This window comes from Peromyscus maniculatus, chromosome 23 (assembly GCF_049852395.1).
Source record: "Peromyscus maniculatus bairdii isolate BWxNUB_F1_BW_parent chromosome 23, HU_Pman_BW_mat_3.1, whole genome shotgun sequence".
In the NCBI taxonomy this organism is placed as follows: Eukaryota; Metazoa; Chordata; class Mammalia; order Rodentia; family Cricetidae; genus Peromyscus; species Peromyscus maniculatus.
Genome location: NC_134874.1, coordinates 39,436,815 through 39,452,017, shown reverse-complemented (window position 1 = coordinate 39,452,017; position 15,203 = coordinate 39,436,815).

Genomic DNA, 15,203 nt, shown 5'->3' with positions numbered 1-15,203 from the left:
TGTTAAAAATTCACACTGACACCTACATCCAGAAATGTTTTCCCTAAGCTTCTCACCCTGCAGTCAGGAACTTCACATTTTAATGACAACCTCAAAATGAGTTGAATACATGTTTCAGCCAGAGTAAAGATATAAATTCTACTTCTATTCCTTTATATGTGTGCAGTGAGGTTTTATAGAATAGATTTTATATTGTTTTATTACACTTTTGCCAAAAATTCATTTACTTTTGTATAGCTCTATAAAAGAAATATTTTCATATAAAATAGTGACATTTGATTGCTTCTGAAAAGCTATATGGTGGTTATTTGTAACTATAAACTTGGCACAGTCTATAATCAATTGATATTCTAATATGCGTTTGGTTCTTGAGATAAAAACACAAACAGCAAACACACACACAAGTAATTAAAAATAAATGGTAATACAAGAGATATACAAGATATAGGAACAGCGGAGGGACATTAGGAATAGAGACTAGAGGGTGTTATGGAAATGATGTAAAAACATAAATAAAAATTAAAATTAAAAGGTAATGTTAAGGGCAATGTTTATACTACCAATAGTTGCAGAAAACAATTTTATATTATTCAGAAAAATTTGAGAAGATATTTAAAACAAATAAGACAATAGTGATGATAGAGTAAAGGAGAAAAATATTATGCAAATCTCAATCAGTTTCAGCAGTAAAAGAAAGAGAAGAGAAAGCCATAGAATAGAGGTTTATGACAAAATATGGGGAAAACCTAAATAAAATTACAGTTTTTATTCATAGGAAGAAAATTGAACACATGAGATATTTCAAAATATGGAAAAATGGAAAACATACTTAAAATATAATAATAATGCATAGAAGAAGAGAGAAAATTAACACCTGGAAAGTGTTTTGACAATAACTTCTAGTACTGGAATCTGCTAGCAGGGTCTGCATTTATTTGGTGGTATAGGTCATGTCTAACCATGTCTTCTGTTCTCACCATACTATGGGTTGCAGATGAATTGCAAAACAGTCTTATTAAATAAAAAACATGGAGCCAGATATAGGGTTGAAAATCTGAGAGATCAGGGAAATAGGAAAAGTCACAAACTAACCTGACCTCACCAAAACCTTTCCAAATTGACATTACTTCCTGCTATTTGGGGGTAAAGGCATCCTTAGCAGATCCTGAAAAGAAAAATTTGGGGTTAATTGTCAATTCCTGAGAGAGGTAGCTCTATCATTTTTTGTCCAGTCTCTGCATAATGCAAAAGTGCAGGGCTTATTTCAAGTTCTTGTTCAAGTAGTCCATGAGGATGGATCGTCTCAGGTAGCCATTCCAAAATTGTCCTGAGCAGTTGTAGTCCAAAGCTGATCTTTGGGTGATGTTTGTCAGCTTAATTAGTACTTTTGTCCTTGTGGAATCATCATTGTGGGGCCCTATCATGCTTTTGAAGACTTCAAAGTCACTGTTAGGCATGGTCAATATTCACTGCAAAAAAACTGATAGAAACTCCAACACAATAACATGTACAGGCAATTAGATAAAGCCCTTTTTCTATAATTAGTTAGTACTCTATATAACCATTAAAATCATGATAAAAGTTATATAGATATAGATATAGATATATAGATATATAGATATCTTATAAATTTTGGGGTACAATTCATACCTTAAGAAAAGTTTTAATGACTCAAAATAGAACTGAAGAATTATGAGATTGGTGGTAATAGAATAGTCACTTAATTTTGGTTTTCTTCTCTCCCATATTAGATGGCTCTTCTGACATGATACAGAGATTTTGCATTTTCCTTTCAACAAACATGCTTGAGTTTAAAGAAGGAGAGAGCCATTCTCCAACTCAAAGACACCTTTCATTTTTAATTGTATTGGGACTATATAAAGATCATTTGTGTTAAGTATCTGTAGAAACAGCAAAAACAACATTTAGGAAGATTTATGAAATTTTGTATGTGATATACCAGTAGGTGAATTTACTCTTTTTCTTGGAACATTTTTTTCTGGATGATTTGTCATTTTTCTTCAGATATCTCTGTGTCTTTTGGTTAGTTTGGATAAGGGCTTTTCTATCTTGTTGATTTTCTCAAAGAACCAACTTTGTTTCATTAATTTTTTTTGTATTGCTCTCTTTGTTTCTATTTTATTGATTTCACCTCTCACTTTCATAATTTCCTGGCGTCTTTTCTTCCTGGGAGACTTTGCTTCTTGTTCTAGAGATTTCAGGTATGCTGTTAAGTCACTAGTGTGAGATTACTCCAGCTTCTTTATGTGAACATTTACTGCTATGAATTTCCCTCTTAGTATTGCTTTCATAGTGTCCCATAAGCTTGGGTATGTGGTGTCTTCATTTTCGTTGATCTCTAGGAAGTCTTTAATTTCTTTCTTTATTTCTTCCACCCACTGGTGATTCACTTGAGCATTATTCAGTTTCCATGAGATTGTAGGTTTTCTGTAGTTTTTGTTGTTGTTGAAATCTAACTTTAAACCATGGTGGTCTGATAGAACACAGGAGGTTATTCCAATTGGTTTGTATCTGTTGAGATTTGCTTTGTGGCCAAGTATGTGGTCAATTTGTGAGAAAGTTCCATGGGGTGCTGAGAAGAATGTATATTCTTTTTTCTTAGGATGTAATGTTCTGTAGATATCTATTAGGTCCATTTGGGTCATGACATCTGTTAAGTCCTTTATTTCTCTGTTAAGTTTCGATTTGGGAGATCTTTCCAGTGGTGAATTTGGGGTGTTGAGATCTCCCACTATTAACGTGTGGGGTTTTATATGTGGTTTAAGCTTTAGCAATGTTTCTTTTACATGTGTGGGTGCCCTTGTGTTTGGGGCATATATGTTCAGAATTGAGACTTCATCTTGGTGGATCTTTCCTGTGATGAGTATGTAATGCCCTTCTTGATCTCTTTTGATTGATTTTTGTTTGAAGTCTATTTTGTTGGATATCAGGATTGCTACACCCACTTGTATCTTAAGACTGTTACATTGGAAAGTCTTTTCCCAGCCTTTTATTCTTAGCTAGTGTTTGTTTTTGAATTTGAGATGTGTTTCTTGTATGCAGCAGAAATATGGGTCCTGCTTTGGTATCCATTCTGTAAGTCTATGGTTTTTTATAGGTGAATTAATTCCATTGATATTAAGGGATATTAATGACCAGTGATTTTCACCCCTGTTGTTTTTTGGTGGCAGTGTGTGTGTACTTCTCTTCTTTGGGGTTTACTGCTGTGGCTTTATCTATTGCCTGTGTTTTCGAGGGTGTATCTGAATTCCTTAGGTTGGAATTTTTCTTCTAGTGCTTTCTGTAGGGCTGGGTTTGTGGATAGGTATTGTTTAAATCTGGCTTTGTCTTGGAATGTCTTGTTCATTCTGTCTATGACGATTGAAAATTTTGCGGTGTATCTTAGTCTGGACTGACATCTGTGGTCTCTTAATGTCTGCATTACATCTGTCCAGGTCCTTCTGGCTTTCAAAGTCTCCATTGAGAAATCGGGTGTTATTCTGATGGGTTTGCCTTTATAGGTTACTTGGCCTTTTACCTTTGCTGCTCTTAATATTCTTTCTTTATTCTGTACGTTTAGTTGTTTAATTATTATGTTGCGAGGGGACTTTTTTGGGGGGTCTAGTCTGTTTGGTGTTCTATAGGCTTCTTGATCTTCATAGGCATTTCCTTCTTTAAGTTGGGAAAGTTTTCTTCTATGATTTTGTTGAATATATTTTCTGTGCCTTTGAGTTGGTATTCTTCTCCTTCTTCTATCCCTGTTATTTGTAGGTTTGGTCTTTTCATGGTGTCCCAAATTTCTTGGGCTTTTTGGTTCATGACTTTGTTGGCTTTAGTGTTTTTTTTTTTGACTGATGAATCTATTTTTTTCTACTGTATCTTCAACACCAGAGATCCTTTCTTCCATCTCTTGCCTTCTGTTGGTTATACTTGCATCTGAAGTTCCTGATGGTTTACTCAGATTTTCTATTTCCAGCATTCCCTCTGTTTGTGTCTTCTTCATTTTTTCTATTTCCCTTTTCAGGTCTTGAACTGTTTCCTTTATTTGTTTCACTGCTTTTTCATGATTTTCTTTCAGTACTTTATTGTTTTCTTCCAGGATTTTATTGTTTTCTTCTAATTTGTTTGCCCTTTCCTCTAGTTGTTTATAGCGTTCTTCCCATTTTTTTGTCTTTTCCTCTACACAAGCCTCTACCTTCTTCATGATGTTATTCATAAGGCTGTTTTCTTCTGCTACTTCCAATTTTTGATGTTCAGGTCTAGATGTTGGAGGCATGCTAGGTTCTGGTGATGATGAATTGTTCTCCATTTTGTTGTATGTACTTCTGTCTTGATGTCTGCCCATCTCCTTGTGGTTTGTTCTTGGTCTTATCAGTGCACTTGGTTCAGACAGAGCTGACAGATTCAGAAAGTCTCTCTCTCTCTTGTCCAGATGGGAGCTCTCTTGTCCAAATGGGAACTCCAGGGCAGAATGGGCACTCTTGCCCAGAGAGGAAGTCCGGGGCAGGATGGGTGCTCTTGTCCAGAACGGAAGTATGGGGCAGGATGGGAGCTCTCTCTGGTCCAGAAGGGAATTCTGGGGCAGGATGGGAGCTCTTGTCCAGAAGGGAAGTCCGGGGCAGGATGGGAGCTCTCTCTGGTCCAGAAGGGAAGTCTGGGGAAGGATGGGAGTTGGGGGCCAGTCTCTAAGTCTCAGGAAGTGGCTGGGGTATTGACCGGATGGGCGTGGGGGCAAGGCGGGGAGATTGCAGCATCTGCTGGGGGTCTTGGAGAAGGGGATCCTTCCCATTGGGGCTAGAAGGGAACCTGCCCGGTGGCCAGAACCTGGGGTCAAGTTGGGCAGGTCTTCCCTGGAGTGGCTGGTGCCCAGGGATGGGATGCAGGCTGAGCCTGGATACTCACCTCTGGTCTTCAGGAAGTCTGGGGCAGCAAAAACACAATTATCGTGGCCGGGCAGTGGTAGCACATGCCTTTAAACCTCAGGAGGCAGAGGCAGGTGGATCTCTGTGAGTTCAAGGCTGTCCTGGGCTACCGAGTGAGTTCCATGAAAAGCACAAAGCTACACAGAGAAACCCTGTCTTGAAAAAAAACCACAATATCTTTATTTTAAATAACCAAAATTACTAATTTTTTGAGCAGTCAGAAGTTAATTCTGGATATTTGAAATAAAGTTTATCTGAACAGAAAATTATGGAGTGTGAATTATCCAGAGTTTCAAGGACTCTACACAAACATGCATGATTAACACCTCAGCCACACTTCAAGTAGATTCCATGGTATGATGCAAAGTAGTACTTCTATTTGTTTATAGAACCTAAGTGACACAGTTGAATATTCCAGGTAGCTCTTAATCTGAGCATGATCTCAGGGGTCCAAAACAAATCTGCAGTGTATAGAGGAACAGAGGTTCTCCTTTCTGAAGACAACAAATGCATTTACTGACTTTCACACTGAATTACACTTACTTCATCTTCTACAAAGTTATAGATGACTCTAGACTGGAATCTCAACAAAGAATCTATTGAATGTCTATGTCCTAATATCTTGTGACTTATTGTAGGAAATGGTTCATTTGCTGTGATGATCAATGTGGATAGGGTAATTATTAGTGGATCTGATGTCGTTGGAATTCTATCATACATAACCTCCCATGGCATGACCACGATGAACACCTTTAATGCCAGAACTTCAGGGTCTTTACTTCTTGACATTCAAAGAATGAAATGTCATTTCTTTGCCAAAACTCAGACAACAATCAGGCCTATGGAAAGTTTGAGTTCCTGTGATCTAGAGTTGTGCAACAAAAAATATCTCATGCTTTAAACACTCAGATTTGGATCATTATTTTTATTTTACCAGAATGTCATTGCTACTTTACCAGTTTATAGACAGGTGGTCCGGTGCAACTCATTTTAAGAAAAATGAACTGTGTAACTCAGCATGAAACATGGAATTCCTGACATTATTTTTTATTATTTTTTACTAGTATCTGAAACCAGTTAATTCATATTATCACAAGAAACTTCTCATATCCTCCGGAATATATATATATATATATATATATATATATATATATATATATAATATATCACATATCATATAATATATATATATATAGTCTTACTAGCATGAGAATAGACATCAAAACCTGGAATATTTTCATTATACTTTATTGAAAATTGTGGAAATAGAAGCAAAATGGACACTGTGATAGAGAAATCTTAGGAACTGTCATTATTGAGTGAATCTGTCTCTGATTTAGCATTAATTTTATTCATTTTAATTAGATCATTGAGTGATGAGTTTGCTTATAGTACTTTCACCTAAGCTCAGATTTTCTTGATTCCCTTCCCCATCTTCTACCCCTGCATGCATGTGGAGAGCCATGTGATTTCTCCAGGGGACAAGGCCTCAGAATAGCACAAACTGATTATCCTTGTGAAAGGCCCTTGAGCATCTGACTCATTTGAACAAGGACAATGAATAGTTCCCTGCATGATTCTACGCAAGACCCCAGGAGCATCTGTGCTACCTACTTTTCCTGCTTTCTTTATACAAACTATATGGCTAGCTGCCTCTAGTTTCACTTTCACAGAGCTACAGATAAAATGGCTATTACAAGAGAAAAACATCCTGCTGGTGAATTCCTCTGGGTGAGTCAGTGGGGGCATTGTTAAAAATACACAGTGTGCCTCATTAACCTCCTAAAGATTTGTTTCACGTGTGATTATAAATTCAGGATTTTCAAGAATCAGATGTTTCCTTTCCAATACACCTTAAGATTATCCTGAAAGAGTCACAATAGTTAATGATATTAAAAGTGTGCATAACTGTTCAGAGAGAATGATTCTAAGTGCAAGAGTCTAGGAGAAATGCTAGTTCTGAGATTATAATTTCATATTCCCCATGAAACAGCATACTCAACTGGGATTCCCTATATTCCTCAGGGATAGGACATTGTGGAATGCTTTTATCAAATATTCAATCGCAACTTCACAAGCTTTAACAAGGAGAGAATAAATACTCCTCCCCCTTCACATTTTTTGGGGGGATTTTTTTTATTATTATTACTTTACAACACCATTCAGTTCAACATAATAGCCACAGATTCCCCTGTTCTCCCCCTCTCGCCCACCCCTCCGCCCAGCCCACCCCCCATTCCCACCTCCTCCAGATCAAGGTCTCCCCCGAGGACCGGGTTTGACCTGGTAGACTCAGTCCAGGCAGGTTCATTCCCACCTCCCAGACCGAGCCAAGTGTCCCTGCATAAGTCCCAGGATTCAAACAGCAAACTCATGCAACAAGCCCAGGACCTGGCACCAATGCACAGCTGCCTCCCAAACAGATCAAGCCAAATGAGTGTCTCACCCATTCAGGGGGCATGATCCAGTTGGGGGCCCCTCAGGTTCATAGATCCTGTGCTTCCATTCATTTGGTTATTTGTCCCTGTGCTTTATCCAACCTTGGCTTCAACAATTCTCGCTCATATAAACCCTCTTCTTTCTCACTAATTAGAATCCCAGTGCTCCACCAGGGGCCCAGCTGTGGATGTCTGCATTCAGATTCCTCAGTCCTTGGATGAGGTTTATGGCACAACTATCAGGGTGTCTGGCCATCCCATCACCAGAGTAGGTCAGTTCCTGCCGTCTCGCGACCATTGCCAGCAGTCTTTTGCGGGGGTATCTTTGTGGATCTCCGTGGGCCTCCTGATTACTCAATGGAGACTTTGAAAGCCAGAAGGACCTGGACAGATGTAATGCAGACACTAAGAGACCATGGATGTCAGCCCAGACTAATATACCCAGCAAAACTTTCAATCATCATAGACGAAAGGAACAAGACATTCGAAGACAAACCCCTTCACATTTTAAATCATGCTCTCTTTGTACTTAGTGATCCTAATTTAGACTCTGATGGCATTTCTGCTTCCCAGAGGCACTCTGATTACCAATTACCTAAAAAACCTATGGTTAGACACAAATATAGATTAACAACAACAACAAAACGAAAAAAAATTAAATAGAAGGACCAAATGTCTTCTTTACTTCTAAAAGATGTTATGCTTGTAACTATTTACAGGATGCTGATACACCACTTTGGATTCCAGACTATTCTCATGCATTTCTTCAGATGTCCTCTGTCAAAATGATAGCAACTCATTTTTTATGTTGGATTACCTTTTTTGTACTATAAAATATTTTTGGACACTTACCATTAATTTTGTTGTTCCTCTTGGTTTGTTTTTAATTTAAGTTTTTCTGTTTCCAGTCCTCTACAAAAAAATTAAGACTTCCTCTTTGCATACTCCTTGCTGATATTCACAAGCTCCAACTTAAAAAAAAAGGCCAGGCAGTAGTGTCGTACACCTTTAATGCTTCAACTTGGGAGGCAGAGCCAGGAGGATCTCTGTGAATTCCAGGCCAGGCTGGTTCAGAGCAAAATCCAGGACAGGCACCAAAGCTACACAGAGAAAGCCTGCCTCAAAAAACCAAAGGAAAAAAGGAGGGGATGATTGGAACCATGTGACTTCTTTAGGGAACAGGTCCAGAGAATAGCATGAACAAATTCTTGTTGTGGCAAGTCCCTAGAGAGTAAGACCCATTTTCCTAGCCAGTAGATGGTTCACTGCATAGGTCTGGACATAATGACCCAAAGAACATATTTGCTAACTGCGCACACTGCTTTCTTTATACAAACCATATTGCTGGCTGCCTCTAGATTCACAATTTCAGAGTTATGGATAAAATATCTATTGCAAGACAAAAACATTCCCCTGATGGAGCTCCTCTGGGTGGGCATTGTTGAAAATATACAGTGTACCTGATTCAGTCACTAACAATGTGATGTTTCAATTGTGACCATGTATTCATGATTCTCTGAACAGGGTGCTGGCTTGCCAACACACTTTGTGACTAGTCTGAAAGAGTCACAGTAATTCATGACAATACAGATTTTCATAACTGTTCTGGAGAGAGTGATTCTAATCACAAGTGTCTAGGAGAAATGCTAGCTCTGCATTTACAATTTCATATTCCCCAAGAAACAGAGCACACTCAACTGGGATTCTGTATAATCCTAAGGGACAGGCCATTGTGGAATGCTTTCATCAAATGTTAAAACCACAACTTCACAAGCCTTAACAAGGAGAGTATAAATATTTCTCCCCCTTCATATTTTAAATCATGCTCTCTTTGTATTTAATTACCTTAATTTAGACTCAGAGGACATTTCTACTTCCCAGAGTCACTCTAATTACTAATCTAATTACCTACAAACCTGTGGTTAGATGGAAATGTATTTTAACCAAAAGAAAAAGACCATATGTCCTTTTGACTTCCAGTAGAGGTTATGCTTGTATCTTTCTGCAGTATGCTGATACATCACCCTGCTTTCCAGACTGTTTTATTAGGCAATATGTCAGGTTCTCAATTTCCACCTCTGCCCCTATTGAACCATAGGCATTTATGCTATGGAAACTATTGTCAATCTCCTTTCTCATTCTAAATGCTTCATTAATGCCCTGATTTTCTATCATTGGAACTATAACTGTCTTTACTATGGCGTTTGTATAACAAGTACATATGGCTGATCATATTAATACACTGTCTTGAAATGTTTCTCTTGCTCTTTTTACTTAAGAAGCTATTGATGAAGGCCTTGTGAATAGGGTTAATGCACTGGAGAAAGCTGTCTTATACATAGGTACACAGATTCAACCTATTGAAATGAGACCTACTTCAATTTGTCATACAAAATATACATGGTTTTGTGCTACACCATTGTCTTACAATGGTTCTCATTATCCATGGGAACAAATTCAGGCTCATATGAGATGAATATGGAATAGTTCTAATCTAGATGTAAGTATTTATTTCTCCGTGAGCAAATTCCAATTATTTCTCATGCACATTTCCTGGTGTGCTCTCCCAAAAAGATTGCATCTCATTTTTAAAATTCCATTACCTCTTTTGTACTACAAATTGTTTTTGGACATTTATCATTAATCTGGCTGTTGCTCTTGGTTTAATTTTAATCTTAATTCTTCTGTTTCCAATCCTCTACAAAAAAAATTAAGATTTGCCCTTTGCATAGTCCTTCCTGATGTTTGTTAGTTCCAATTACAAAAAAAAGGATGCCAGGACCATGAGACTTCTTTGGAGGACAAAGCCTGAGAATAGCATAAACAAATTCATATTGCAAGGCCCATGAGAATACAACTCATTTTGAAAAGTCAGTGGATAGTTCCCTGCATAATTCTCAGCATGACCCCAAAAGCCTATCTATGTGCTACCTGGTCACCCTACTTTGTCTATCCAAAGCTGTTGCTCACTGCCTCTAGTTTCACTTTCTCAGAGCTATTGATAAAATAGCTATTTTAAGATTAAAACATCCCCGTGAAAACTGTCCTCTGTGAGAGCCAGAGGGGATGTTGTTCACAATATACATTGTGCCTGATTCAGCTCCTAAAGCTTTTGATATTTTAAGTGTGACCATGAATTTAGAATTCTCAAGGTCAAGATGTTGCCTTTTCAATGCTCCTTGTGATTAGGCTAAAAGAGTCAGAGCAGTTCATGACAATACAAACTTACATGACAGTTCTGGAGATAATGATTCTAACATCAGGAATCTAGGAAGAATGGTAATGAAAAGATATCAAGAGTTATTGAGAAGAGTCTAGGAACATGGAATGAAGCGGAATCACAGAAATCCACAATGCCCACATTTCTAATAGCTTTGCCAAGACTGTGAAAATTTGAGAGGAGGCAGACATGATAAAAAGCATAAGCGGTGCCGACTATTAAGAGAAAGCTTTTAAGTTATGACGTTTTTAGGATGATAAGAAAAAAACCTGGTATATCCCCCAAAGGACATTGCTGTGGGATGTTCTGTATGTCCTGTGGGAGCCCGATCTCGGGTTCCTCATGGCTTTACCCAGCAGGTCCACATAGAGGATGATTGGGACCACAGGCCTGAGTGCAGGTGTTTGAGATGGTCTATACTTGGCTGTGCTGTGGGATGGTCTGTATTTCAAGTTGCTCGTATTAGTCAATAAATAAAACCTGATTGGCCGTGGCTAGGCAGGAAGTATAGGCAGAACTAACAGAGAGGAGAAATAAAAGAAAAGGAAGGCAGAAGGAGACACTGCCAGCCACCACCAGGACAAGCAGCATGTAAAGATACCAGTAAGCCACGAGTGATGTGGCAAGGTATAGATTTATGGAAATGGATTAATTTAAGATATAAAAACAGTTAGCAGAAGCCTGCCACGGCCATACAGTTTGTAAGCAATATAAATCTCTGAGTTTACTTGTTTGGGTCTGAGCAGCTGTGGGACATGTGGGTGACAAAGATTTGTCCTGACTGTGGGCCAGCCAGGAAAACTCTAGCTACAAATGGTGCCCAATGTGTTGGCAAGAGTTTGTACCTAAAACCTGAGAAAAGAATTTAAAATGGAGCTAAAAACAGCTTCCTTATTGTTTCTCTCAAATGAGCAGCAGCTGCTGGTTGTAGCTACTTGTGCATTCCTAGTGTGTGCACTCAATTTGCCTTATGGCGGGAATGAGGCCTCTGCAAGTGGCACATTAAGCTGCATGGTAGATTTAGCCTTTGCTAGTACAAAACAAAACAGGTTTCTGGGCTACACGCTGCTCGGATAAAAGCATAGACCCACGATAGCTCCCAGAGCTGGTCTTAAACAAACCACCACCATTTTGGGAAGTTGAGGTGGGCGGAGTCAGCAGCCATAGCACCGATTGAGTCTTACAAATGCTGCAGTTTAAAGCAATAGATTAACAATAAGACAGATTCAGATGGAATAAGACTTTAAATGCTTTACAATGTGTGTAAAAATGTACATAGGCTTGGAAGAGAGAGGAAAAGGAACATAGACAGTTGTATAAAGAAATAGAAAGTTTTTAAAAAAATAAAGTCTTTAATGAGAAAGTAAAAGTAATGTAAAAATAAGCCATGTAAAGATGATGGATATCATACAGAGAGTCTGTATTATAATGTCTTTGGGATTTTTAACTGAAGAAAGACATTTGATTGTAAAGACTGCTCAGTTAAATCAATGTGTATATTTTAAAGGTATTTCAGTTTCGAAATCTATGTCTAAGGATGTGTTGCTTTGGAAAGGAGACTCTGGTTTTGTTCCCACAAAAAGCTAAAGGCTATGGATTTGTTCCAGATTAAGACACATCAGGTTTGACCAGCCAAGACCCACTGAAAGGTCTCTGATGACACCATGGCACAGATGATCCAACATCCAGAATGGTTTGAAGGCAACTGGCTCAGACAATACAACCTTATGGACTACTCCATAATCCTAACATTTCTTTGTATCCCCATAAGATACAGCACCCCCCCCAACAGGAAGTAGTAAGAATCTATGCCCAAATTCCCAAATTATATGTAATTTTACTTTGCTAAGGTTAAAACCTTCCTTTTTTAAAAAAGAAAGGAGCGCACCAGTCCAACTTGGCCCCAGACTTCCCTTCTGAACCAGAGGTGAGTATCTGGGCACAGCCGGGACCCAATCTCTGGGCACCAGCCACTCAGGGAAGACCTGCCCAACTTGGCCCCAGGTTCTGGCCACCAGGCAGGTCCCCTTCTTTCCCCACCAGGAGGGATCCCCTTTTCCAAGCACCCCTGCAGCCCCTGCAATCTCCATGGCCTGCACCCACACCCATCTGCCTGAGACCTTGCCACTTCCTGAGACTTAGAGAACGGCCCCCAAACCCCATCCTGCCGCTGACTTCCCTTCTGGACCAGAGAGGTGAGTATCCGGGCCCAACTCGGACCCCATCCCTGGGCACCAGCCACTCAGGGAAGACCTGCCCAATTTGGCCCCACGTTTTGGCCACTGGGCAGGTCCCCTTCTAGCCCCACCAGGAGGGATCCACTTTTCCAAGCCCCCCGGCAACCCCTGCAATCTCCACGCCCTGTCCTCACGACCATCTGCCCGAGACCCCAGCCACTTCCTGGGACTTAGAGACTGGCCCCCAGCTCCCATCCTGCCCTGGACTTCCCTTCTGGACCAGAGAAAGCTCCCATCTTGCCCTGGACTTCCCTTCTGGACAAGAGCCCACATTTTACCCCGGACTTCCTGTCTGGACAAACCTCCCATCCTGCCACAGACTTCAGTCCAGAAAAGAGCTTCCATCGTTCCCCGTGGTTTCCATTTGGACAAGAGAGCTCCCATCTGGACAAGAGAGAGAGAATTCCTGAATCTGTCAGCTCTGTCTGAACCAGGTGCACTGATAAGATCAAGAATGAACCACAAAGAGATGGGCCGACTTCAAGGCAGAAGTACACACAACAAAATGAAGAGCAATACAGCATCACCAGAACCTAGCATGCCTCCAACATCTAGACCTGAACATCAAAAATTGGACAAAGCAGAAGAAAACAGCCTTATGAATAACATCATGAAGAAGGTAGAGGCTTGTGTAGAGTAAAAGTCAAAAAAAATGGGAAGAACGCTATAAACAACTAGAGGAAAGGGCAAACAAATTAGAAGAAAACAATAAAGTCCTGGAAGAAAACAAAGAAGTACTGGAAGAAAACAATAAATTACTGAAAGAAAATCATGAAAAAGCAATGAAACAAATAAAGGAAACAGTCCAAGACCTGAAAAGAGAAATAGAAAAAATAAAGAAGACACAAACAGAGGGAATGCTGGAAATAGAAAAACTGAGTAAAAGATCAGGAACTTCAGATGCAAGTATAACCAACAGAAGGCAAGAGATGGAAGAAAGGATCTCTGGCATTGGAGATACAGTAGAAAAAAAATAGATTCATCAGTCAAAAAAAAACACTAAAGCCAACAAAGTCATGAACCAAAAAGCCCAAGAAATTTGGGACACCATGAAAAGACCAAACCTACAAATAATAGGGATAGAAGAAGGAGAAGAATACCAACTCAAAGGCACAGAAAATATATTCAACAAAATCATAGAAGAAAACTTTCCCAACTTAAAGAAGGAAATGCCTATGAAGATCAAGAAGCCTATAGAACACCAAACAGACTAGACCCCAAAAAAAAGTCCCCTCGCCACATAATAATTAAACAACTAAACGTACAGAATAAAGAAAGAATATTAAGCGCAGCAAAGGAAAAAAGCCAAGTGACCTATAAAGGCAAACCCATCAGAATAACACCTGATTTCTCAATGGAGACTTTGAAAGCCAGAAGGACCTGGACAGATGTAATGCAGACACTAAGAGACCATGGATGTCAGCCCAGACTAATATACCCAGCAAAACTTTCAATCATCATAGACAGAAGGAACAAGATATTCCAAGACAAAGCCAGATTTAAACAATACCTATCCACAAACCCAGCCCTACAGAAAGCATTAAGAGGAAAATTTCAGCCGAAGGAAGTCAGATACACACTAGAAAACACAGGCAATAGATAAAGCCACAGCAGTAAACTCCAAAGAAGAGAAGTACACACACACTACCACCAAAAAACAGGGATGAACAATCACTGGTCATTAATATCCCTTAATATCAATGGGTGCTGGGATTAAAGGCGTGCGCCACCACCTCACGGCAAAAATATGTTTTTAATAGTTACCCATTCGAAAAAAGAGGCCAGTCGGTGGTGGCACATGCCTTTAATCCCAGCACTTGCGATGCAGAGCCAGGTGGATCTCTGTGAGTTTGAGGCCAGCCTGGGCTACCAAGTGAGTCCCAGGAAAGGCACAAAACTACACACAGAAATCCTGTCTCAGAAAAAAAAAATGTTACCCTGATGAACAAGTTTTCAATGATGCAATCTGGTTTGTTTGCAACTTAAATATAGTGATTCACATTATTTAAACTCCATTTTTTTCTGGAAATTTTACATCTTATAAACTATAAATGACTGATTACTGATAAATGACAAGATACAAGGCATACATCATGTGATGTCTTTCACTTTATACAAATATACATTAGACCTGGAATAAGAAGAGTCATAAACGTTGTTCCCAAAGAATTATTTATCAGTTATGACATGTTGATAAAATGTAGAGGAATGGGTCCTCATAAATGTGCAGTAGTCACACAATACAGAGTTTCAGGTGAAAGAATATAGGGCAGCTTATGAAAATTGATGAACTGTGAAGGGCTGAGTACAGAAAATCTTTAGGTATGTGTGTTAAATTAGATGTGAGGACAGGTTGTACAGAACATGTTACAGCAGAGAGTTGAAC